This window comes from Myripristis murdjan, chromosome 23, assembly GCF_902150065.1.
Source record: "Myripristis murdjan chromosome 23, fMyrMur1.1, whole genome shotgun sequence".
In the NCBI taxonomy this organism is placed as follows: Eukaryota; Metazoa; Chordata; class Actinopteri; order Holocentriformes; family Holocentridae; genus Myripristis; species Myripristis murdjan.
The window spans coordinates 19,043,126-19,067,959 of NC_044002.1; the positions used below are offsets into that span (position 1 = coordinate 19,043,126).

The 24,834-nt window shown below is 40.6% G+C and overlaps 1 long non-coding RNA gene across 1 annotated transcript; it reads left to right on the top strand.

Annotated features, from left to right (window-relative positions):
* The first annotated feature begins 15,277 nt into the window (after positions 1-15,277).
* Positions 15,278-23,778, top strand: LOC115355457 (uncharacterized). The gene is made up of 3 exons (XR_003927884.1): positions 15,278-15,481; positions 15,657-15,760; positions 23,622-23,778. It is a non-coding gene; the product is annotated as an uncharacterized LOC115355457 (long non-coding RNA).
* The last annotated feature ends 1,056 nt before the right edge of the window (positions 23,779-24,834 follow it).

A 24,834-nucleotide genomic window follows, 5' to 3' on the forward strand; every position in this document is an offset into this window, starting at 1 on the left:
TGTCTGTGTGTGCGTGAAGGAGTGTGCTTGTGCTCCATTAATTCTCCAGTAGTCTGCTAAGTGGCAGACTGATCTCCGAGGGTCTCCTGGCACATGCAGTAGAGGGAAATTACCTCCCAAACTTTGCAGCCAACTGCAAGAGAAATCAGTTAGCAAACCCCATGATTCACTCTCTCTCTCTCTCTCTCTCTCATTCCCTCCATCACACCCTCCCATTTAATAAGCCTAAGCCTTGGTTCAACAGTTCGCCCTCAACAGTCCTAAGCCGTAAAATAGGCTGCTAAAATTCCATTTCTTATTACCGTGGACTTCTTTCACATTCTTCTTTTAAAGAGGTTCACACTCCAAAACCTTGTGTGGGGATAGAGAGATATTGGAAAGCACCCAGGGAGATGAATAAGGAGTAACAAAGTGACTGAACTCCCTTAATGGGTTATCGCCAGAGGGGAGCGCAAATTCTCAGAAAAATCTATATTTGCCAATGTGATGAGCTCACTAACATGACAAGCTGGGGATGTAAGCGCTGATAGGACACAGGGGGCATCCACAAAGGTCCATGTGCACGCAAAAAGCGAAATATATGCACACACACACACATGCTCGCAGGTTGTGTCATAACAAGATAATTTGGCCATTTTAAATACTCTTCAGACAAAAAGCTAGAGCTGCAGATCAAAGGCTGGATATGAATGCTGCTCTCTCTAATTGTACCCTGTTGCTTTGCCATGTGGCAAGAAACAGAGCCGGGACTGTTCGCCCGCTGAGCCGTGGCTCCTATCCAAACACTGCCATGTGCACATACTGCACTCAATGGGCCGTGAAATCAAAGTCATCGCGATGTGATTATGCCATTCAGCATTCAACACGACCTGTGTACTGTGTGCTGTAGATCTAGTATCAAATGCAGTGAAATGCAGACCCACACATAGAGTCATACAACTACTGTGTGAACAATACTGGGTGTCAGCCATCAGTCTGTATTTTTTAATGCAAAAAAAAACAAACAAAAAAAAAACAAACAGAAGTAAACACATCTCAAAGGGGAAGTTGACAAGGCAGCAGCCAGGAGTCTTCACAGGCTGAGGAGGCTTTTTCCACGGCTGCTGCTGCTGCTGCTGCTGTGGCCTCCTCACATGCTCAGCTCCTCTGTGCTGTGCATGGTCAGAAAAGTAGCTGTGAATATCTGACTCCAAAAGAACATCATAAGAGTAATTTTCATCCATGCGCACCACTCTCTCTCTCTCTCTCTTGGTTTGTCCATGGATCTGCCCAAGCTGCTGCACTTGTTGTCATCTGTGTGTTTGTTGTCTGTGTTTTACATGTGCATGTACAACTGAAAGATAGACTTTGGGTTGAAAATTGGCAAAATGTTCCTTTAATCTGCTCTAAACACCATCATTTCATCACACGTTCCCCACCCAAACTGCTTGTCAGCCTCATTACTGCAGCAGAAACACCAAATGATTAGAGTCTTTCTCACAAACAAATTGTTATCAATATTTTATTAGGCTGATCCAGCTGGCACAGAATGGAAAAAGTACTTGTGATCTGTATATGTGTGTGTGTGTGTGTGTGTGTGTATGTGTGTGCGTGTGTGTCTGTACATTATAGGAACTTGCTCTGCTTTGTGCTTTTGTGCTCTCCAACAGCGTTCCTTATGAGGTTTGAGCAGAGCTCGATAATTCCTAGAGAAACATCAAGCCTGCAATTCATGTCATGGGTCCATTATCCCCTCTTCTCTATATTATCCTCCTCTCTTCCACAGAGATGGCCTGCACCTGACAGTGGACAGGAAATTAAAATTGGGTCTGCGAAACAGATAGGACATAGGCAAGAAGCTGAGGAGAGAGAGCACAGAACAGAGAGAGAGAGGCAGATGGAGAGAGAGACGGAGAGAGAGAGAGACAGAATGACTAGAGGAAGAAAGAGAGAATACATTAAGGAGCAGAAACTCGCTCCTGATCAGGCATTGGCTCAAAAGTAATACATTCATTATAGAAAATGTGATTCCCATCTACTGTCTGCCAGAGAAACAAGGCGGTAATGGCCCTCTCTAATGATCTCCCTCCTATTTACATTACTGTTGGCAGTTTGCCACAGAAAAGCCAGAAAACAAATACAGAAACATAAGATCTATCGTCAACATGACTAAATTCAATTCAACTGCGTGTTCTGCGCGCAAAAAATGATGAAATACACACAACCGCTGGGCTGTGGTGTGAAGGTAATTTCACTGATGTGTTAAGTAAAAGTAAATGGTCCCTGTTTCGTTCCAAGTTTAGATTGTTCTGGTGAACCGTCTTCTCTCCAGCCGTTGTCTCCACTTAAAAAACACTCTTGACTTGCAGCTGAGGAAAAGTCAGCACAGTTAATGGAGCCGTGTCTAATTCTGAACACACACACACACACACACACACACTCCCCAGCGGGATTTCTCGCTCTCTAACCAAAAGACAAGACACGCAAGTTCACATAGGTGAAAAGCTAAATACTGAATTTCATAAATATCTGGAGGTATTTATATAATCGTTAAGACTTGAACAAACGTATATGTTTGATTGTATATGGATATGCTGCGGCTGTGATATGTTATCGCGTTCTCTCGAATGCCCAAGGTGAATTTCTCTCAAGAGAGCCAATAACGGCTAATCTAACCTAATCTAATTTAATCTAATCTAATAAGAAGCTCAGGCAGTTGAGCCGTTTTTACAGAGCCAACACATCTAAAAATGCGCATAAATCACAATCAGTTTCCACATTCACTCTTTATCCACCTTTTATCCCTGTGATCAGTGTAAATATGATATAAATATGATATTCACACCGTGGCAGAGGGATCCATTGGAAACAGTGTCGCTTGTACAACCATTATCTTTAATTATCATGTGACTGTCGTACACATCTGGAAGATTCAAGATGTTTCTGTTAATATTTCCGCCTTTGCTATCGTAGCTGCTTGAATCAAAACAGAAGATGTGTCTGAATTCCTCGAGCAGTGCTCTTTACTTAAGCACCTGGAATTAGACTGGCCTTTTGCATTCATGCTTTTGCACAAGAGTTACAAGGTCAACATATTCAGTTGTGTAAAAGACAAGAGTGTGATTAATTTGATGAGAAACTTGGACAAAAGCAGTACAAAATGAATTATATTTGTTATCGGTTGTGCATATTTACTGGAACACACACACACACACGTTAACCTCTAGAGGTAGGTGGTTTTCTGCATTGTTGGCTACAAACCTAGCAGCTGACGCATTTAGCAAAGCAACTGATATTAACATGCAACTCGATACTACTGACACTAATACCAGCTTCTACTAAGTATGTTGGCTAATGTAAGAACCAAATGTGTTTACAAGGCAGTGCTTGGCTGACCAGATACTGTGGCACAAAATCAATCACATATACACGCTACAGGTGGTAAAACCATCCGTTAACAGCACAGAGAGTAAACATGCCCACACAGCTCTGTTGAGACTCCAAGTCATACGTTTGGAAATGCAATCAGCTGCAGAAACTGAGGGCGACTTCCAGCTAACTTATACTGCATCGTTCAACTCTATCTTTTGACAAAAAGGTGCACTGATTGTTGCACGACTCCCACATTAGTTGAAAATGTGCGCAATGTGTTGTCAGTAACACTGAAATGAGTTGCATTAAGGGAAAAGCGCATATGAAACTCCTTGTAAACTTATCAATACTTGACAGTGTTCAAATAGGTGGCTGCCGCCTGTGTGTGTCTGTACTATTAAGATGAGCTGATTTCATATAAATTATGAAGTTTTCTCACTTCCTTAAGCTTTACCTTGGCAATGAATATCCGATCACAACATGTGACGGTCATCAATAAGCATATGCGACACACATGCCAAGCGCCGCCAAATTTGTCAAAAGTGTCATTTTTCTCGGGTGACAGTTGTTTCAAGTGTCAAGCAACAAAACAGAAATCAGCCTTAAGCCTGAAGGATGTTTTAGGTCACCGGAAAGCCATTTATTGTAGTCTGATGTGTGTCTGTTTGTTTTGATTCTGTTGTTATTTACAGTGTAAACTCTGGAAAGAACTTTGTGTGCTCACTCAGCAAAGCACTTCAGGTTCAAACCGAGGTGCCCCGTGAATCTGCAGCAGTTTAAAACACTGAAGGATGTTCCTGTCCCAAACTGTGCTGCTCTATAAATACTCTGTTCGAGATCGACGCTCTGAAGCTCCCCGAGACTGAAGCCTCTTCCTCTGCACTCAGATGCCTTCCTGTGTGTACAAGCACTGTGGCTTCCACACTGATACTGCTTGTACTCATGCCAACTGGATTTGAGCAGTGCCGGTATTATCTTTTATGGAGACTCTCGCCAAAGACTGTTTGTTGTTTTGTTTGCTTGCATGTAGAAATAAATAGACGAAGTGGAGAAAGTATGTGTGCATGTGTGTAGATACACGTGCGTAGGTCTATGTATAAACTTATCCTCGTGTAAAAATGCATGCAAGGATTTTGCACTATGTGTATGAGAGAGATCAATGGAGAGAGAGAGACAGAGAGAGAGAGAGAGAAAGAAACTTGCTAAGAGACAAACAAAAATCTTAGCTTGTGATGTTATGCTGCCTAGTAACGAGACAGAGAGAGAAAGAGTGAGAGGGAGATGGGTTGTCATGGTGGATAGTCACATGTAGAAATAAATAAATGAACTAACATTTCCTTGTAGTGATATATTGAAGTAAATCTGCTCTGGATACCAATTACAAAGAAATGTGGTGTCACAGCCATGGACTGATCTGTCACAGTGTGTGCATTTAATAAGCAAATTTTAAAGGAACACACCGAGGTTTTGGGATATTGTAGTGTTAGTCAGCTTAACCCTTTTTAATCTGTGATAAGAATCACTGGTAATCAAGTAGAGGACTATCAATATCTAAAGAGGAAGACTGATCTACTGGACTGTACATATATGTATATATACATATACTGTAAAACATCAAGTAGTTCCCCGGGTTTCAGATTTGCTTTAACCCTATAAAGCCTGAACTATGAAAGATTTGGCAGAAAATTCCAATTTTTATTTTTGAATATTGAACCCTTTATTTAGTCCTATAACAATATATATATATATATATATATATATATATATATATATATAAATTAAAAATATGTTATTACACGACCTTTCTGGTGTATGATATATGATATGTACTTGAAGTGCCAATGTTATGGTCCAGGGTGAACAGGGGAAGTGTTCAAAGGTATACAACAGTATTTTGGTCAAGTATTGATTAAACTGAAAACGAAAAATGGAATTGAAAATGTGTATCATATATGATACAAATGGCTTTATAGGGTTAATTATCAAAAGCAAGCGGCCTGTATTTGGGACCTGCATCTATTCAGGACCTGCCTTTATTTCCTGATGCACAAATTTCTTGCTCAGCAAAAACCTGGACAACATAATCCAAAAATAGAAATGGATTTAGGGAAAAAATATCTCTCCCCTTCCGCACAGAGCCCGACCGGATCACACCTGCCTGAATTATAATTTGAGCCCAGTAGGGTTTGGTTTGAGCATTATAATCTCTAATCAAACCGGCGCCTCAGCTGGTGCTGATTGTGTCCCGGGGACACAATCGGATGTGACATGAAAACCCACAGCGGCTGCCCCGAGAAAGACACTTCTCACTTAAAGGACACGCTGTCCCCTGCTAGTTTCCCAACAAGTGGTTGTTAAACAGCCTGACGGACCAGGACAGCACTGAGGTATGATTTTAATATTTGATGTAACCCAGCTTCTAATGGGAACCAGCATTTATTTGTCAAAACGGTGTAAACAGTAGTTATTTTATGAAAATTTCTAGTTTTATTGTATCTTTAATTTTGTTTCAGTTTTATTGGTTTTCCTGTATGCATATCTTGGTTAAGGTTAAAGGTTTCCACTCATGCACTTGTTTATTTGCACACTCTGTGTCTCACAGCACTGTCAGACTATGAAAACGCAGAAACAGTTTGCAGCATCCTCTGTTTTCAGCGAACATTGAGTATAACTCTGTGTACAAGTGTTTTGTAAGTGCATCGCTATCAAAAAAGTCACAAAAAATAACAAAACACTGAGACAAATCATCCCAACATTTTTGTCTGATGTGGCAAAAGGCTGAATCTCACATCCCCTCCGAGTAAATCCATATAAACTCAGGATTGTGGAGCGATTTTGGTTTCTTTGAACCAAGCTTGGGTCGAGCATCGATAGAAAGGCAGAGACGGAAAAGGAGCGGTACTTGAAACTAGTTGTTCCTCCCCTGTATTTGCTCCTGTGTTTGTTCGTACGGAGAGCGAAGCATGAAGCCACAAGCTACAGTACTGGCTTGTGTGGTTTGAGTCAGTGAGCTACAGTATTGACTATTGTTTTGTATTGTTTGTATGCAATTGCTGTTGCATCCAGAGAGGGTTAATTAAAGACTGTTTATTTCCTGATTGCCTCCATCCCGTCTGTGTTCCCTCTGATCAAATCCTGCGAGGCGAAGCTCTCTTTCAGGGCATGGAGCACATTGTTCGAATCATTATGCCTAGTCATTAATGTATTAAATTGGATCCTAATAAAGTTAGTTACTTAGCTGCTGTGTCAGTGACCAAAAATCAGTCCCTGCTATTTCCTGCAGAGCATTAGGAGCAAGTCAGATAATATTTTGCACTAGTGGCAAACAGCAGCCAGAGACAAAGCAGAGAAGAGAGATTATTTGCCCACCAATTGCACACAGGACTTTAACTGGCCTCCTCTGTGTGTTATCTCCCACGGCTTTTATTGCAAATCTGATCCACGTTCAGGGGCATTTTTCATCTCAAACGTGCAGCATCACAGATAGGATGCTGTCTTTATGGATGCAGGAGCCAGTTGCTGTCCAGGCAGGGGTAATTCATACAAGAGCTGTCTAAGTTTTACAAGACCAGTGGGTTGTAGCGCATGCATGTGCACACTGCCTGTCTGGGTGTATCTCTATAAAAGGTAAAAATATATGAAATGCTACTGATAAAGTCTGGATTGGCCAGTTTAACAATCTATATCACTGAAATTGCAGGAATAACATCATTCATTGGTGAACCTATTGGCATTAAAGTTACAGTTGCCCAAAAAATAAAATTTTGTCCTTAACCTCTCATCACAGTGCCAACTGAAACACAGGTGAGCTGTCTTTGTCCACACAGGGAGAGCTTGCACAGCTAGCGAACTAATTTCCTAGCAGGCTTCTCTAAAGCAGCTGAAGTCCAAAAAGAGCCAAATATGCAAACAAAATCCTTCTGTATGGCTCACACAACATGAGCCAATGACATCTTGAGTGAAATAAACTTATATTTCCTATAACCATGTTTAAATCAACCCTCTTTCATGTGCACTTTGAGAAATAAAAGCTTGATAAAAATGGCAAATGTTGAATAAAATCCCCTAAATGTGACTACAAAGTATGCACTTGCTTGAGTTGGAAGAAATAATTAGCAATGGAAACACGTTTGCTGAATAAAAACTGGACAAGTGCATAGGATTTAATCACATGACCAGCTGCTCTTTGACCTCTGACCTCAGGCAGAGCTGACTGTCATGTCGGACGGCAGTAACATCAACAGGTACAGGTGGACACCTGAAGAAATCAAGACCTTCCTGTGTCTCATATTGGCAAGACTGTAAAAGTGATATTAAAGTGGAGAGAACAGCGCAGTCAACTAAAACTACACTGACATCCATCTTTGCAAAACAAGGTAGTCATGTAGCTTGCAAGCAAATTTGTTGCCCATAGCAACGCTCAGATGATGATGACATTTTTATTCACTAAACACCCTGGAAACACACCTTAATTTCCTTTTTTTTTTCTTGCAGCATTTAATTATTTGCTTGCAATTAACTGAAATGTTGGATGGAATGTTGGATGGCTCTTTCAATACATTATCTCAACTAGGATTGCAGGGAAACCCTGTGCACTGCCTAACACAAGGCCCAGACTGTTTTTAGCTTTTAAACACTTTTTTTTTTACTCTTTGTTTTTACCCGGATGTTTTTTTTTTATCCGTATGTGGATATAGTGAGTTATCTATATTTGCACTGACTGTGTGTGTGTGTGTGTGTCTGTGTGTGTGTGTGTGTGTGTGTGTGTGTGTGTGTGTGTGTGTGTGTGTGAGACAGAGCCAGGCAGAAGAAGTGCAAGGCTGCCTGCTTGTTGCGTGGGCACATAAGCGGCTGATCTTCCAGCATGTGTGTTTGAAAGAGCCCTCTCTCTCCTTCAGCTCAGTGTGGGTCGCCCTGCCTGGGCAGAGCAGGATGATGGGTTGTAATGAAATTAGGCCTGTGTTAAATCGTAGCGCCTTTCCCTTCCCTCCTCTGACCCTTTAATTAGGCGGTGGACCGCTTCGCCCCGCTGCTTCTTGGCCGCTCTGCTGATGATGGGACTGAACGAGAGCGAGGAGGCAGAAAGAGAAAGGAAGTTGTGTAGGCAGAGAGACAGACCATCAGTGATGTTGTGGTAAATAAAAAGGTGAATCAACTCTGACCTTCAGCTGGTGATCATCATTAGGCAAACATCCAGAGATATAAACAATGGACACCTTTATGCAGTGACATTAACACTCATCTTATATAAGGACTGTGCCTTGTTCTGATGCAGGTGGATTATATATACACCAAAAATATATCTCTGATATTTGCTTTGAAAACACAAGACTATCATGCATATCATGTCCTCTCATAATGTTTACATCCTTTAAAATGTACAATAAAAGCCACATCTTGCTTGTTCCTCATCCAAGAGTATCCTGACAATCTGTTTTTGACAAGGATGTTACCAAAGATCCTGGATGAAAGTAAAGATAGCCGACTTTGTTGCTTAATTGTAACAGCCTGGCAGCATTTACCTGTGTGACATTAGTCTGTTCAAATTTGTTATTTTTCTTCATCTGGGAATGTCTTAGTTGTGTTAGAAATATAGGAATTTGGTTTAAGTTTACTATTTTGACAATGAAGCCACTCTCAAATGAGTCAGTTTATTTATTTATTTATTTATTTATTTATGTATTCGGTAACTATTCATCAAAATGCCATGTTTTTGTTTTTTTTCTCCTAAATATATGGGCAACACGTTTGGCTTAAATGCTTAAATGTCAGAACAAAAAGTGCCAAAGCACAAATTACAAAACTACATGTTCTAAACCCTCAGGCTTGTCTTACTAGATTACCACCTGACATTTTTATATACTCGTGTCAGAAAGTAGACATGGAGTCCACTATGTTTTGCGAGCATTTTGTGGTTGGATTTACAAATCTATTTTCCATTTACCTAAATGTGGACTGCAGACACATCGCCATTTGTTGTTAATGTGGCCAAATCCTTCTCTGAGCACCTCCACAGATTTTGGTTGAGTGCACCTTTAATGTGTCTTGGGTGCATTTAATCGTAGACTTTGTGTGTCTCTTGAGCTGCCTGATCACCCAAGATGACAGAATAATGTCAGGTGTCAGGGGAGACATTAATCAATTATACTTTCAGAGACACATTAATTTATGATTTCTCCCCTTAAGGACCTCATGCTCACATAATTTACATCAGTTCAGTGCTGCTTCATATAATGCGTATCATACATTTTTAGCACAAAGATTTATGTTGGCTTAAAAAAGTGGGAAAACTCAATTTAAGTGAGTTAACCCTCCATTACTGTCTAAAATGAAGTCCCAACAAGAGGAAGAGAGAGTTATGAGGGAAAGACAGACGATGGCAAGAAGAGAAAGAGGGGAAGTGGACACTGGGAAGAGCTGATAGTAAAAAAAAGGGAGAAATGATAAAGAGGAAAAGAAAAAGAGAGGATCTGTGGAGAAAGATGGGGTGAGGCAGATTTAATGAAAGATGCACATTTAACACACTGAGTGACAAAGGTCAGTTTCAGTCCTAGAAAGTGTTTGTCCATGCAGGGCAGGCTGCCCGGGGCCCGGGGCAGGACCGGCGGTGCCAGCTCTCCTGCCAAGCGGACACTTGTTCATTTCCTCTCCATCGTGCTCTGCTTCTCTTGAGCTGAGCGCTTTTTCACAGATCCAATGCTCAAAAAGCCAGAGGAGCTGAGGGAGCGTGAGGGTCAGAGGAAGCAGCAGGACGATGGAATGAAGAGGGGCACAAAGGTAGGATATTACAACTTCTGTTTGTGTACGCAAGGAGAAGGAGAGGAATGCTGCTTTTTTTTTTTTTTTTTTTTTGGTTTGAAAATCTGTTACTCCCTCTTCAGTGAATTTTGCTTTGCTTTTCTCCTGCCTTTACTTATTTTACATGATTTTTTCTGTTGAGATGATTCATTTAAAATTGTATCCAGTGACCTAATGACATATCAAATCCTTTGCAGGTAGGTGCCTGCACCAAAGCTTAACTCGAATATTTGGAACATCTCATTGCTCCCTCCCACATTTAAAGGACCACACCAGTGATTTTTAATGCTGACTCCAGTTTACCCATAAATGACACTGCAGTAATCCATTTTTCAAATCATGCAGAGATGCGAACGATTTCATAACATAATTGATGACTGACAATTTGTTGTGTAAAGCAAGCATTTTCCCGGGGATTATTTTCCCTGGCAGAGGGACTGTTTCAGTCCGCCCAGTTTCAAGTCATCAAAACACAACAGAGCTGCTGGAATGAATGGAAACCAATGGCTGGATAAAAGGTAGGAAAAATGATACCCAGGTTTTAATATAGTCCCTGGAAAGTAGTCCCCAGGTAAACAAATTATTATTAATTAATTATTAAGTTAATAATTGAATAATTAAGTTCCATGGTTTATCACTACACAGTGGATGTTTCAGCCAAAAATTCAAATTTTTATTACATGGCGTGAAAACTTAAGTACCCCTGCATGATTTGCAAATTGATTGTTGCCATGTAAAATGTGGGTAAATTTTAGTAAATGTTGAAAATTGCTGGTACTTTACTAGGTTCATAAAAGATTTTACATTTGTTTTCCTGACCCTCTGATGTCTGATACATCTTCCCTCACGTGCACAGGAAGTGATGCATGTTGTATTTTCAGCAGCAGGAACAGAAGTCATTTATTTGCAATGGATCAAAGAACTAGTTAGTTAATAAGACGCAGCAATAGCCACTGTGACAGACAGGGTGAAGAGCACCACCCACAGAAACTGAAAATTCATCAACAGAAGATGGGAAAGGTGTCAGCATTAGACACTGTTTGATTGGCAGGTGGTCTCTGGGAAATGCAGTGCAGAAACATTAAAGCAATTAGCATTCACACCAAAGATGGACCTTGCAGATTAGCACTTAGTACTCATTTTCGTTTAGTTACCTGAAGCTTACCTCCTCTGCTACTGAGTAAAAAGTTGTTCCTTGGAAAGCATACCTCACTTGTCTTCCTCCTCTTCAAGGCAGACAGGAGACTACCACATCCTGCATGCCTCCAGTTCCTCATGTTTGACGGTTCTATATCTATGTCAAAAAAAAAGAGGAAAAAAAAAAAACGAACACGCAAACAAACAAACACAACAAACTCAATACATCTGTGCACACGTGGGCCGCAGCGATCCTTTGATCCTTGCGAGAGAAGGGGCTCCAAACATCAGAGCAGGACTCGGCACGAAATCAGCTCACCGGGGCGGCTCTCAGCTCTGGCCCAAAGCAGATAAACACATCGATAGAGGAATGAAAGCTAGAGACGCCATGAATTCACATACACACGAGAGCGTCTCCTTGTTTTTGAGAACACTGCTGTCTCTTCAGCTGATGTCTGAGTATTGATGGCGAGGATTTGGTGGGGATTGTGAGTGTGTGAGGACATTTTGGGTGGCCCTCACAAAGGAGAAGAATCATTTTGGTTTCTTGGTTAGGGTTAGGTGTTCGAATTAGGGTCAGGTTATGATTATAATTAGGGTTAGGCATAAATTGGTTATATCAAAAATTAAGAAGGCTGTGAAGAATGAACACAGGTCAATACAATGTCCCCACAAAGATCTCTTCCCTTGTTTTCTCCTTTTTTGCTTTCATTTTTTATACAACCAATCTCCAGTACTAATCTTATAACATAACTTCTATTAATTTGTAAGCTGCAAAAATCCCCATTTTAACAAGTCTTGTTGTACAATAAGGATAAATCTGTGTTTTCGTTCTCTGAAGGAACTTAAGGGGAAATTTAATGGAAAATCAGGGTTAGCATCATTATATTCTTAAATGGGTGACTAACAATCTTTGTCAGCTGTCCATTGTTGGAAAGTATCCCAAAAGAAGCTTCTTTTCTTTCTTTGAGTCTCTCTCTCTCTCTCTCTCTCTCTCTCTCTCTCTCTCTCTCTCTCTCTCTCTCTCTCTCTCCCTCTCTACTTCCATACCATGATCTCTTTTCTAAGATTCTCACCATCACTTTCAGTTTCTACATGGCTGTACCTCTGAATTTCTCTACCTTTTCCCCTTTCTCCCTCCCTGCCTGCTCTTCTGAGTCTTTTTTTTTTATTATTATTTCAACCTCTTTCTCTTTCCTCATTTGCTCCCCCACTTGCCCTCAAATGTCCCGAGAGTGAAGTCTCACAGGGATTGATCTTGCCAGCGAGGCTCTTGCTTTCATCCAGGCCATCCAGGGGCTCTCCTGCAGAGCTCAAAGCCTGACTCCAGCACACTTTCCTGGGTACCGGAGTGGCAGACTTTGCCTGTGGACACGCCGCCATGCTGGGACAGAAGTGTAGCACTCAGCAGGGGGAGAGGTGGGAGGGTGGAGGCGGTCCTTGCTACTCACAAATGCTGAGCATTAGGAGGAGGCTTTTGGGAAGGTCGGACCTTGATTGCAAACTACATTTTTTTTTATAGCTGACTTTGTTCCTGTGATATTGATGCAGAAATGCAATGACAACTTTTGCTGCATATGGTACAAGGGCAAAAGGACCTCACATACAATGCAAAAAGACAATATAAGACAAACTATTAAAAGCAAATTACACATAACATTGGTTGTATACACTAGATGTATACATTGAATGTTATGTGTCCCTAATAATAAGGTTTTAATATTAGGAACACCGGGTTTTTTCATTATGAGGTGAATCAAGGTAATCCAATTTTGATTTCTCCTGTTATAGCTAGACCAATCAAAAATGAGGAAATGCACTGCAGATGAAGAGAAGCACAAGAGTTTGAGAAGGATATTTTAAGCTTTGAAATAATTAGGATTGTGCAAGAGGGGCTGCAACTCTGTTTCAGAAGGATGTCCCTAAGATTTTATGCAGTGCTGAAGAGAGCCATACTACTCATCACTCCTCCACAACTTCTTTCACCCATTCTCACCTGAGCCTCTTCTCACCTGAACTCATTTTCACTGCCAGTCCATATATCCCCCTGCAAGCCTGAGCACATGTTGGGGATCCTCTTCCCCAGTGTGGACCATAATGGTTACTCATATTTGTTTTATATTGCTGCATTTAATGTTTATGGATTCATGTTTGAATTTAGCTATATAATTACTCGGTGCAGGCTGCAGATATGTATTCCTATTGATAAATGTTGTTTGGTCCCTTGGAATGGTTTGCCTTAATATTACAGCCTGATTGTCATGTGTAAGTGGCCAGTGCACATGATTCATTAACCGTGATTAATTGAGGCGATGCAAGCATGTGAATTCTTTGTAATTATGTATGCTGTTTGTGTTGTAGCACTCCGCTCTGGTAATTAGTGGTAGGCCTGCCCCTTCCCCCACCTAGGGAGGCAGAGCACCACCGTTCATTGAATTTAGGTACCTAATTGTATTTTTTCTGCTGAAATTAATTGTGTTTATTAATTGTGTGGTGTTTGTTTGTCACTTATTGATAAACCCATAACTATATCAAGCCTCATCATTAAATCTACATGTGTGCACTGTGGCGATAAGTGTGTTAAATGGGAACAGCAACTGCCTCCTCGCATTCTCACTGATGCACCCATGGTGATGTTCATGTTCCTCTGAACCGCTCCACCTACTAAGCTAAAAGTACATTCAATATTCTGCTGTAGGTCATGATTAAGCAGTGTGAAGAATTACTGGTGTCCAGCTGGTATTCGTTCTGCTGTATAAACATATTACCAAGATACGGAACTACTTGTAGAGGGTTTTACGATCAAAATAGCAACAAGTGGAAAGCAACTAAGCACATTTACTCACATGCACAAAATTTCAGAGGGAAATCTTGTACTTCTTATGGCACTACATTTATCTGATGGTTGTAGTTATTAGTTACTTTGTACAGTAAGGTTTAACATGCAAAATGTTAAAGCTGCAGCAAGCAATTTCTGACCTCTAGGGGGTGTTGAGAGTTCAAACTGAAACCAAATGTTAAGGCAAAAAAAAAAAAAAAAAAAAAAAAAATGCTTTTTTTGGGGGATGAAATTTAGGAATACAATTCACTCTCACAAGGCTCTTGCTGAATTTCTTGGATTATTTTGTCTCTGACCTCCAAGTCAAATGTTTGATGAAGCTGCACACTTTCAGCTGCAAAGTAAGCTGCTTTGCATTAACTTTTTCATTGTCAGCAACATTTTACAGTAACAAATACATGTAATATTGCTTAATGTATCTTTAAACCTGACACATTGTTAATGTAAACTAGCCAACAGTATATGAAGCAGTTAGTTACAACATTAAAATACTACTTACAGATAAATGATTTATAATTAATGAGTTGACATTATCAGTTAATACGTTTTGTTTAATAAATTAACTCTTAAAGGAGTGTTAATTTAATTCTTCACAATAACTTTTCATACTCAACTTCTCTACTTACAATACACTTTCACTTAAGAAATCCATTGAATGAAGACTTTTACTTTAATAGTATTTTTCCGTTACAGTACTGTGATTTTTTTTCTTAAAGGACACTGGCACTTTTTCTACCACTACACATAAGTGATTTACTGCTTACATAAAGTTGACATGCATGGGCAGAGTGACGCTACCAACCTCCTGTGATAATCATAAAGCTATCAAGAATTGGCTATAGACAAGCTTTGGGAGATAAATATTAAGATATAAGTATTTGCATGTCATGTCTGACTTTGTTGTGGTTTACAGTAGGAAGTGCTGCTGATATCTATCATATAAAACAATGGTAAGGAGCCCCGTTCCCAGGCTTTCTCCTCCAGAGTGGGAAGCCTGGAAGAAGGTCCATGGAAAAAGGAGTGGAGCTATTAAGACCCACCCACCAAACTCTCACTGGTCTCTTCAGCTGTCAATCTGAGTGTGACCAGGAAGGTGCAACCTGTTAAGGGTCCCAATGGAAACAAATTTAACCGTTTAGCTGTAACATACTGACACCAGAGACTTTTTCAGACCAAATGACAAAATGTGGGCACGATTCAGCAGCTGATTTTGTTCAGCCATAACTGATGCAAGGGGAACGTCTGCTCGTCCACTTAAATGATTGTGTGCTCTGGGAGGTTAGGGATATGTTTTTGGTAGCAATCCACGCATCATTGGTCTTATTCAAAAGATCATCATTTTCTCAAAACCAGTGGGTAAGCATGCAAGTGCATTCTTGTGCAATGCAAGATTTTCTAAATGAAATTGTTGCAGTGGTTTTTAATTCAATTCTTGATGGTTTCTACAGGTCTCCTCAGTAGCTGAAATGTTGCCTTAGAGAGCTTCATAATTTGTCAACTGCTCATTTATCGCCTTCACTCTGTGTTTCAGTGGGGAAACATAATCCGCAGCATTGACATAAGCGGAAACTGAAAAATTCCCTCATTGAGGGAAAATGTGGAAATCCAAGGAAACGAGCTTCAGGAAGGCTAATGGTAAGTGAAAAAGAAGATTCCCTGGACATGTTTGATTGGTTCAGTTTACTTTTACCTTTAACATTTTTCAAGTGAGCTTGTCTAGGCTGACAAGCTTTGTTAATCTCAGCCTGCTTTAACCTCACATAGAGCTGTTTGACATCCACCCAACATGGCTGCACAATGCAATCTGTGTCCCAAAAGCATAATGCAGTGTGTTGTGGAAAGGGAGGAACTACTCAAGGGGCAACAGTAACTGAGAAGGTCACAAAACCAAAAATAAACTGAAACATCACTTGTTATATATGTTTTTTTTTTTGTTTTGTTTTTTTTTTATATTTGTTTGTTAGTTTGAAATTAGAAGGCGTCACAAGGTCACATGACATAACTCACATGATCAAGACGTGTTGCCTCATTTCCCATGATTATTATAGTATTTTGAGTTTCTGTCATACTACCTGCCAGAGCAGTACACTGTGGAGATTAGTATACAGTAGGTACTGTTTAGTATTAATATGTAGCATTCCTTTGGGACACATCAGTGTGCTGTACTGGTGCCTAATCAGCAGCTAAAATAGTTCATGTTGGTTGGTTAATTCTTGCTCAGTGGCACCTCAGCAGTAGATGCTGATGGAGAGAATGTAGTTCAATCAGTAGACTAATAGAAGGAAAAAAGAGACAATGGGAATTCTTGAAGTAGAGTGATATTTATTAGATGTGAAAAGGAGAAAAAAAATAGTGTTTGACGCTTAGAGTCTGGCAGGAAATTGATATTCATGAGTGGCGATTTCATAAAGAACAAATGTTAATATACGGTATAGGAACAGTATAGGTGGTGGTGGTGGTGGTGAAGACCAAGGAACTCGCTAACGATTCATATCAAGCTGTGATTGGATTGAGGACAGGGAGAGACAGAATTTAAAATGGCTGTAAGGGAATCTGTGCATGTGACTTCAGAAAGACTGCACAACAGAGGCTTTCTGATTGAACTTTTGCAAAGCTTTTTTTTTTTTTCTGTAATGCCTCAAATGATCAAATTGCAAGCCGACAGCCGAGAGACACACCACCGCTCACACCTGCCACTGTCATGCGTCTCAGATTGTGTCTCCGGTAACACTTGTGATTGAATTTCTTGACAACATATATATTCCATGCTCTTCACCCATCCTGTTCTCTGTCACTGGATCATTAACAAAGCAGTTGTGCCCGAGCTCTCTGTTTTGTCATTTCCTAAACAAGCTTCATTCGAATTTTAATTTCACACCAACAGCCTGCTCTATCAATTACTCCCTCCCTCCACAAAGCCACAAGTTGATATTGCTGGGGACGCTTGGGGACAAATTAATCTTAACACTGCAAACCCTGGGTGGCCCATTGCGCCACCAATTGCCTTCGAAGGTGGTTTGAATGATTAAATCAAATCAAAACGCATTTCCAAGCCACGCGTGATCCAGTCATCCCAACTAGATGTGAAAACCAAGTGTGTATGGGCTCTAATGTGCCCTGTGTCTAATAACTGCCTTGCATTGTCCTCTTCCTCTGATGGTCCTGTGCCATTATGTTCTTAGATTCCTATAGGAATTCTTGATTTGCTCCTGCGCCGGTATCATCAAAACCAATCACTTTCAATGTATTGCCCCTGGTAAATTAAGAGACTCTGATTCTTGTTCGCTTGTCCCACTCCGATTCTCTTAGCCAATACGTGGATGGAAATTACCATCCAGACACAAGCCCGCTACTCTATCATTTAAGCCCCCAGCGCCGCTAGTCTCCATCGATACCCAGTAATCTGCTCTATATCACAGACCAATTAAGGTCCATTGAAGAAACCTGCATTTAGCCCCTTTTTAAGGGACTGCTGAATGAGAGTTATTACAAGATTCAGACCAGTTACATCCCCGACCACTGTCCTCGCTCTGAATGTCCTTTTGGAATAATGAGCAACGGAGCTTAACGCCGCCACATGTAGAAATTTCATTAGAATTTCATTTCATTTCGTTAGATAATAGAATTCTACCCGGCCACTTAGAACGTGACCACTGCCGGTCCACTCCTTCTTATGTGACCTTCCTCACACTGTTTCCCCCAACTCTGCCGGTGTGAAAATGTGACTTTCCTTTTACATTGCATTTACATTTTCAGCATTATGCTTGACGCTCTCCTCCAGAGTGACTTTCAACCGAGTGGAGAGGAAGAATAAGCTCCAACTTTTACCGTGTAATTCCAACATCTGAGCCAAGCAGTAGTAAAGAATACAGAATTAACAGCAATAGCGCCTTGGAAATAAATGAATCATTAATCATTTGTTGCCCCGTTTGCATGGGAGTATCATTACCCGGTGACGTGAAGTGAAAGTGATTTCTACTAATTCAAGGGCGTCCGTGATTTTAATTGTATGCAAATTTGCCATGTGTGTAATTTGTAAATATGAAAATTCCAGAACAAATTATACTATGTTTTGGTGAAGAAAAAGTGAAGCAAACTCTTAATAATTTTGGCTATAATTAGTTTTTTGCTCACAAAAGTTTTCTGTATTATAGATGCTCAATTTCTACCTTCCCCCTGTCAAAGAGAATAGAAGCAGTTGTGGAGGATACAGAGGTTTTGAATGGATTTTCATTGCAAAAAATTGGCCTTGCGAGCAGGTATGATGATAGAATATTAGGACTAAATAATACACAGGTATAAAAGGGTGTTTTTTGTTTTTGTTTGTTTGTTTGTTTTTGTTATTGGGCAAGACAGCAGAATTTTTAGAGCAAGTAGAGGACGGAAATATAGCAAAGACGGATGGCAATGAAGCCTGAGTGACTCAAATCCTCGCAAAATGACAGCTGAAAGCATTAAGTCAGAAATATCAATTCATAATCACATTTAATTTGGCAGGAAGATGTCACTGACAGTATCCTGACAATAAAAGATGCCAAGCTCTCAGCACTACTGCCTCCCTCCTTCCATCCTTCTCCCCCTCTTCTTCTTTTTTTTTTTTGTAGCTGAGTGAAAAAGTTACTTTGTGGTTGCTTGTTGGTTTGCTGTTTGGGGCTGTTATTAAAGAAATAACAAAACGACACACTGTCAACACCATCAGTTCTATATTTTTTGTCACTGATCAAGGACATCAGTCCGATCAAGGACATCATCTGAAAAGTTGAACTTATTTCAACTGGTTGGAAGAGGAGAAAAATGCTTTCGGCAGGGCTTTAAGTTCAGCCCCTTTCTAAGTGTTTAACAGCCGCCTCCCATAGGACTCCATGTAAATGGCGATGGTGACAACTGAGAGTAAAATGCTGTATGTAGACACAGGGTTTGCCAGCAAATGTTATAAAACAGTTTATAAGGGTTAACCGTAGTCCACAATGCACTCTGCTGTCAAAATATTGCGATTTGTGTAAGCTTTCTATCAGTTTTTATATGGCATTTATGGGTTTGGCTTTGAAACAAAGCTTCAGCGCCCATCCATCCATCCATCCATCCATCGCTCCACCACCCTTCTATCCCTCCCTCCATCTATCCCTTCCTTCCTCCGCGCTGCCGTGATGGCGGAAGGCAGGGGTGGGGAAAACGTCAAAATCGAGGCCGCGGAGATAAAACATGCCGGCAATGTATTCATTACTCACTGCTGAGGAGGCTGGTAATTAAGAGAAAGAGGAGAAGAAGCGGAAGAGTGATGCAAAGAGGGGGAAAAGAGAGGGGCGTGGGAGAGGGAGAGGAAGAAATGATGGTAGGAAGAATAGCAAATGGAGAGGGGGAGAGAGAGAGGGAGAGAGAGAGAGAGAGAGAAAGAGGGAGAGGAAGAAGGGAAAAAGTAAGGGAAAGAGAGTTGAGTCATTTCATAACCCGGGGATACTTTGACAGACGTGGAGATTGGGCTCTATGCATTCTGAATCAGTAGAGGGGGAATATAATTGGAAGGCAACACGCCAGGCAGAAAGAGAGAGAGAGAGTGAGTGAAAGAGAGACTTACGGTACTACAGAGAGAGAACAAGTGAGAGAGATGGAGGGAGAGTGTTATTAGAGAGGTGAAGAGAGAGAGAGAGATGGAGAAAGGGCGTTAACATGAGAGAGATTACCCTGTGGACACACAAAGCCAGCTGGAAACTTAAAGATGCAAGGAGAGAGTCTTTTCACATGCTTATATCTCTCCTTTCATGTGTCGGCATACATTAGAGTCATTCAAATCTGCAGGCCTCGGCAGAGCTGGTGGCCTGAGAGTGCACTCTCTCTGCATCACGATGTACTATAGAGCCATAATGTATTTGAGACTTCAAAGCATCTCATTTGTTTGAAATGATGTCTAATACTCGACTTTTTTTCACCCCCCCCCCCTTTTTTTTTTCCTCCTCTCCACACGTGGCATCTAATTCCATTAATGGCTCGGGTGCACCTTCCTGTTTAAGAGATTAAATGAATGTCTAGCGGTGAGCTCGGTGGAGTTAACAAGACTAATCACCGTTGTGTCACAATAATGAGAAATACAGGGACGCAGTTGAGAAGGAACAGTGATACAGAGAGACCTCTCAAATCATATCAAATGGATTTTAGAGGGCTGCATGTGTTCAAAGTATATGGGTTTGTTTAATGTGTGTGTGTGGGAAGGTTACTTCTGAAATGCAATCAGTTACAGATTATAAAGGACCCTTTTCAAAATGTAACAAATGATGATACTATTTGGATTACACCAGAGTTATTTAATTTTGGTATAATGCGGTTTCACCTCAATTGTGGTATAATGGCATAACAGTTGATGACTTTTTGATGACTTCTCCAACATTTTTTTTTTAACTAGGCAATTAAAGCTGCACTAAGGGATTTTCTGACCACTAGAGGATGCCAGGAGCACAAACTCCATTTGTAAACACTCAAAGACGCTCTGCCCCCTGGTGGATGTAGAAAAAAATGCTTTTGCTGAAATTGCAGACTCTCAGCTACAAGTTAGGCTAAGCTTTGAATGAACTTTTTTATGTCTTTTTTTTTTTTTGTCATCTACATGGCTACAAGGCAAAAGAATGACTGTTATAGTCTCAAGTTAGACTTTTAACTGAAAAAAAAAAATCAGATTTAAAACTTCATAATTAGCAAACATTTTGATCAGTGACTGTAAGAGACCACTGAAGTGATTTGGAGTTTCCTCTTTCATTGCTTTGCCAGAACAATGAGGAAACATATTGGGGTACAAAATTACTGTTTCAAACTTGGGCTGAAGTCAGAGTTGCTTTTCTTGGTATTTTTCTTTGGGTACTTTACTTTTACATTGTAATATTTTACCTAGGAAATCCTTATTTGTTGACGTGGCATAGAACAAATTTTAAGCCACAATTTAAAAAATAGATATGAAAAATGTTAGCTTAGCATTAAGATTTACAATTCTTACATCTCATTATACAAGTGTAATAGTAAATTGCTTTGGTTGTGGCTCCACAACATACAGCATAAGTAAGTATGCAAGTATGCAAGAACAAGTAAGAGCATGTAAGAAAGAGTATGTATACTGTGAATGTCTCGCGCTTTAAGAGCAGCTCGCACAGTGCTCTTAATCCATGGTTTCTTGTTAGGATAAACCTGGACTGCTTTTGTAGGGATAAATCCCAACACTGTTTGTGTCTATACATTAATGTCGCCATCTGTTGCCTCATGGAACATGTCCCAGCGGTCAAAACAGTCCTGTAATGGGTTTGCCGCAGTAGCTCACCTGGTGGAGCGCCTACCATGAATCAAGGCTAGGTTTGCAGCAGCCTTGGTTTGAATCCTGTCTCTGTCCACTGTCACAATCAGATAAAGCAGAAAAGCAGAAATCAAACCAAGCACTGCTGCCGATAAAATGTTCACGCCAAGTTTCGCCTTTCTGGGAGAGTCATGTCGTCTTGTCTGCATGAAACACGGAGAGCCCCGATGGTTCGATGGCGTGACCTAGAATATCCACCATCAGCCAAATCGCCGTAAGGCAGATGATGTTACATTCCTTCATTTCCCACTGGAAGAAGATCCACGTTCTCAACTTCTACAGCTTGTTATCCAGCAGCTGCACATTAGCCAGTATAATGTTAGACACCTGGGGAAGGTTAGTTTGTGATCTCAGCCTCACTAGCACCAAAACTCTGATGTCTTTGTTGCAGTAGTGCCTCAAAGATGAATAGATGAAAGATGACCTCTGTGGTAGGAGTGAGCAGGGGATCCCGATGAAAAAATCCTCGTCATCGAATCTCTGATGTCTAATAATATGCCACAGTCATACCTCCAGTGGCTGGCTATCTTGGAGGTGGAATTTATGCAAAATAACCACAAAATAAGGAGAAAACTGCAAAGTTGGTCAGGAGCCAAAACGAGGCGGCCGAACTCAGAACCAACTTGGTCAACTTTACAGTAGATGACCTTGAAGTTAACGTATTGGGACGTCATCCCAGACCTATAAAAATAAAATATATCCAAAAATAGATTAACTAGATAACACGTGATCGATTTTTCAAATGCTATGGTGTAACATCTATTTTGTAATTTAATTATGTAATACCATAACATGTAGGCTGTTACTCCTGGGGCCAATTGTATAAACGATGTACACAGAAACACACACACACTATTTTCTTCATAGAAATCAGTATTTATAATCGGTATTTACACACAGTTTGGGCTGCAGGCTGTTGGAGACGTAATAGAAAAAACATGAAAATATGGATTTAAATGGCATTATTATTGTAACTTTATTATTTCCATATGCAAAGTTTTTTTTTAATATCCAGTTTCATTGTGCATGTATGATTTTGTACAAGCCTATTCATCTTTTTTTAATTATTCTATCTATGGGTGAGAATATGTGTGTTGCACTGTGTCACACATAATACAGACGGACTTATGGGTAGATTTAGAGGCACATGTGTGATCAATTTATAGTCATTATGAGGAGCGCTATAAATAGGATAGGGCTGTATGTAATGATATGCAGCAGTGGTGGCTTTGGTGGACCTTACCGTCCTTTGAGTTATCATTTCTAAAAAAAAAAAAAATGACTGAGCAGCAACAGGTATTTCTATAGAAACGAGCTAATTAGGGGTGTGTCAACCTCCATTTATTGCCGGTTGTGTGAGTGGGCTTCAAGCTCGTGCACGTGTGAAAAATTACGCAAAGATTGAGATTTATGAAACCGAGCCATGCGTGAGAATGACTTTATAAATCTAATGAAAAGAACATGTATGCATATTTGTGCTCAGTTATGAACCTATACAAAGTTTTATGTATCTGGCCCCTGAACTCTTTGTGCATGTTTGTGTGTGTGTGTGTGTGTGTGTGTGTGGGCATTATTATATATGGGTTGATTTTTCTGTCTTTTTTTAAAACTCTAATTCTTTTCTTTTTCTCCTCTTCTCCCAGTCTTCATTTTTCTTGCTTTTTTCACACCCTCCATCATCTCCGTCTTTCAAGCTCCCCAAAAAAGGGTGTTTGGATGGCGTTTGGTGTGTGTGGGCGTGTGTCTGTGTGTGCATACACCCCCCCCACACACACACATTTACTGCAATCAATACTCTGAGCTGTCAGTCATACTGGTCTCTCTGGCGCAAATGTTCAGCATGGTGTCCTAACTCTGCCTCCTGCAGCTCAGATACATTAATTCCACTGCAGCTGCATTGGTACATACAGTAAGGCTCGGTAGGTTATTGATTGGAATTAAAATGCAGTGATCCAAAGCACGTGCATGCTCAAGTGGGACAATGAAATTAAAAATTGAATTTGCTCTGTATGTGCAGGTGTGTGTGTGTGTGTGTGTGTGTGTGTGTGTGCGTGATTATATTCTTGTTTGTGTCTCAGAAGGACGTATGTTTGAAAAACCTGCTGCATCAAAGTTTGATTCGTCAGGTGTGAATGACATTTCTCTCTCCCTCTCTCTCTCTAGCCGTCTTACTTTTGGGATGTCAGTCATATCCGCCCCACTGGCATGAAAACACACACCGACTGAATCTCAGACAATCCCTCGAAGAGAGAGAGAGAGAGAGAGAGAAAGAGAGAGGGAGAAAGAGAAAGAGAGAGAGAGTCTCAAGGTGATCAAGCAATGGCTGAGGAACGGGAATGACGAAATGAATTACAAGTTTTACTCTTCTGGCTGAGGAAGTGTCTGACTGGGTGATTGTGACTGTGGGGAAAATGACACACACACACACACACATACATACACACACATACATACAGAGTAAAATATAGTGTATGAGTGCAGAGATGCAGGTGCTCAGAAAGCAGGTGAGTGGTGAAAGCGCTCCAAATATGCAACACACACAGTAGGCGTACTTTTTTGTTTGTGTTTCTGTACATTCCTGGCACGCATTTGTTTTGATTGTGGCACGAAATGCAGCAGCAGCATCCGACTCATCTCATAGCTTCTAGCCAGCGATGAACTCTGACCTGTAACCCTGATTTCCACAACAAGACCACAGCTGAGGTTACAATGCCGGCTTCTGTTTCTCCCTGTTTTGAGAGGAGATGACGTGCCATCAGGTGTTAATGGCAGCACCGAGATATTGCCATTGTTTTGCCATGAGGTCATAGCCGAGTTAAAAAAAAATATATATATATTGCCGCTAAAGCAACATTTTCTCCCAAAGTAACATTATACACACGCATTGTCACCAACAGGGATGCCAGCTGGAGAGTGTCTTCAAATGAGCTAATCAGTGGTTTTGGAGAAAATTTGCAGATTGCGCTCACAGTGCAATCTCAGACTCAATATGCATGTGAAAGGCTTCATCACTGACAAGACAGCATTCATCACCGAGGGGTTTTTCAGTTTATCAGTAAGATATTTTGAATTGAATAAATCATATTGCAACAATATCTTGATTTGAGATGGTGTTGATGGCGCCTCATATTGTTCGAATGCACACAGTGGTGTTTTATCTGGCCACCAGATCGACATCGAGAACAGCAACAAGTTGGCAAAGTAACAATCTGTTATTTAGCTCCCCCTTAGTCTAAAATGTTATTTTTATGGGTCAAGAGTCAAAAGATCACTAGAACCAAAAACATGTTCAAATCTGACTTGCTTGTTTATGCAAAACTCAGTGTCTAATGTTCATAAACATTTTAATTACTTTTTACTTGTGAGTTTGGTTTTA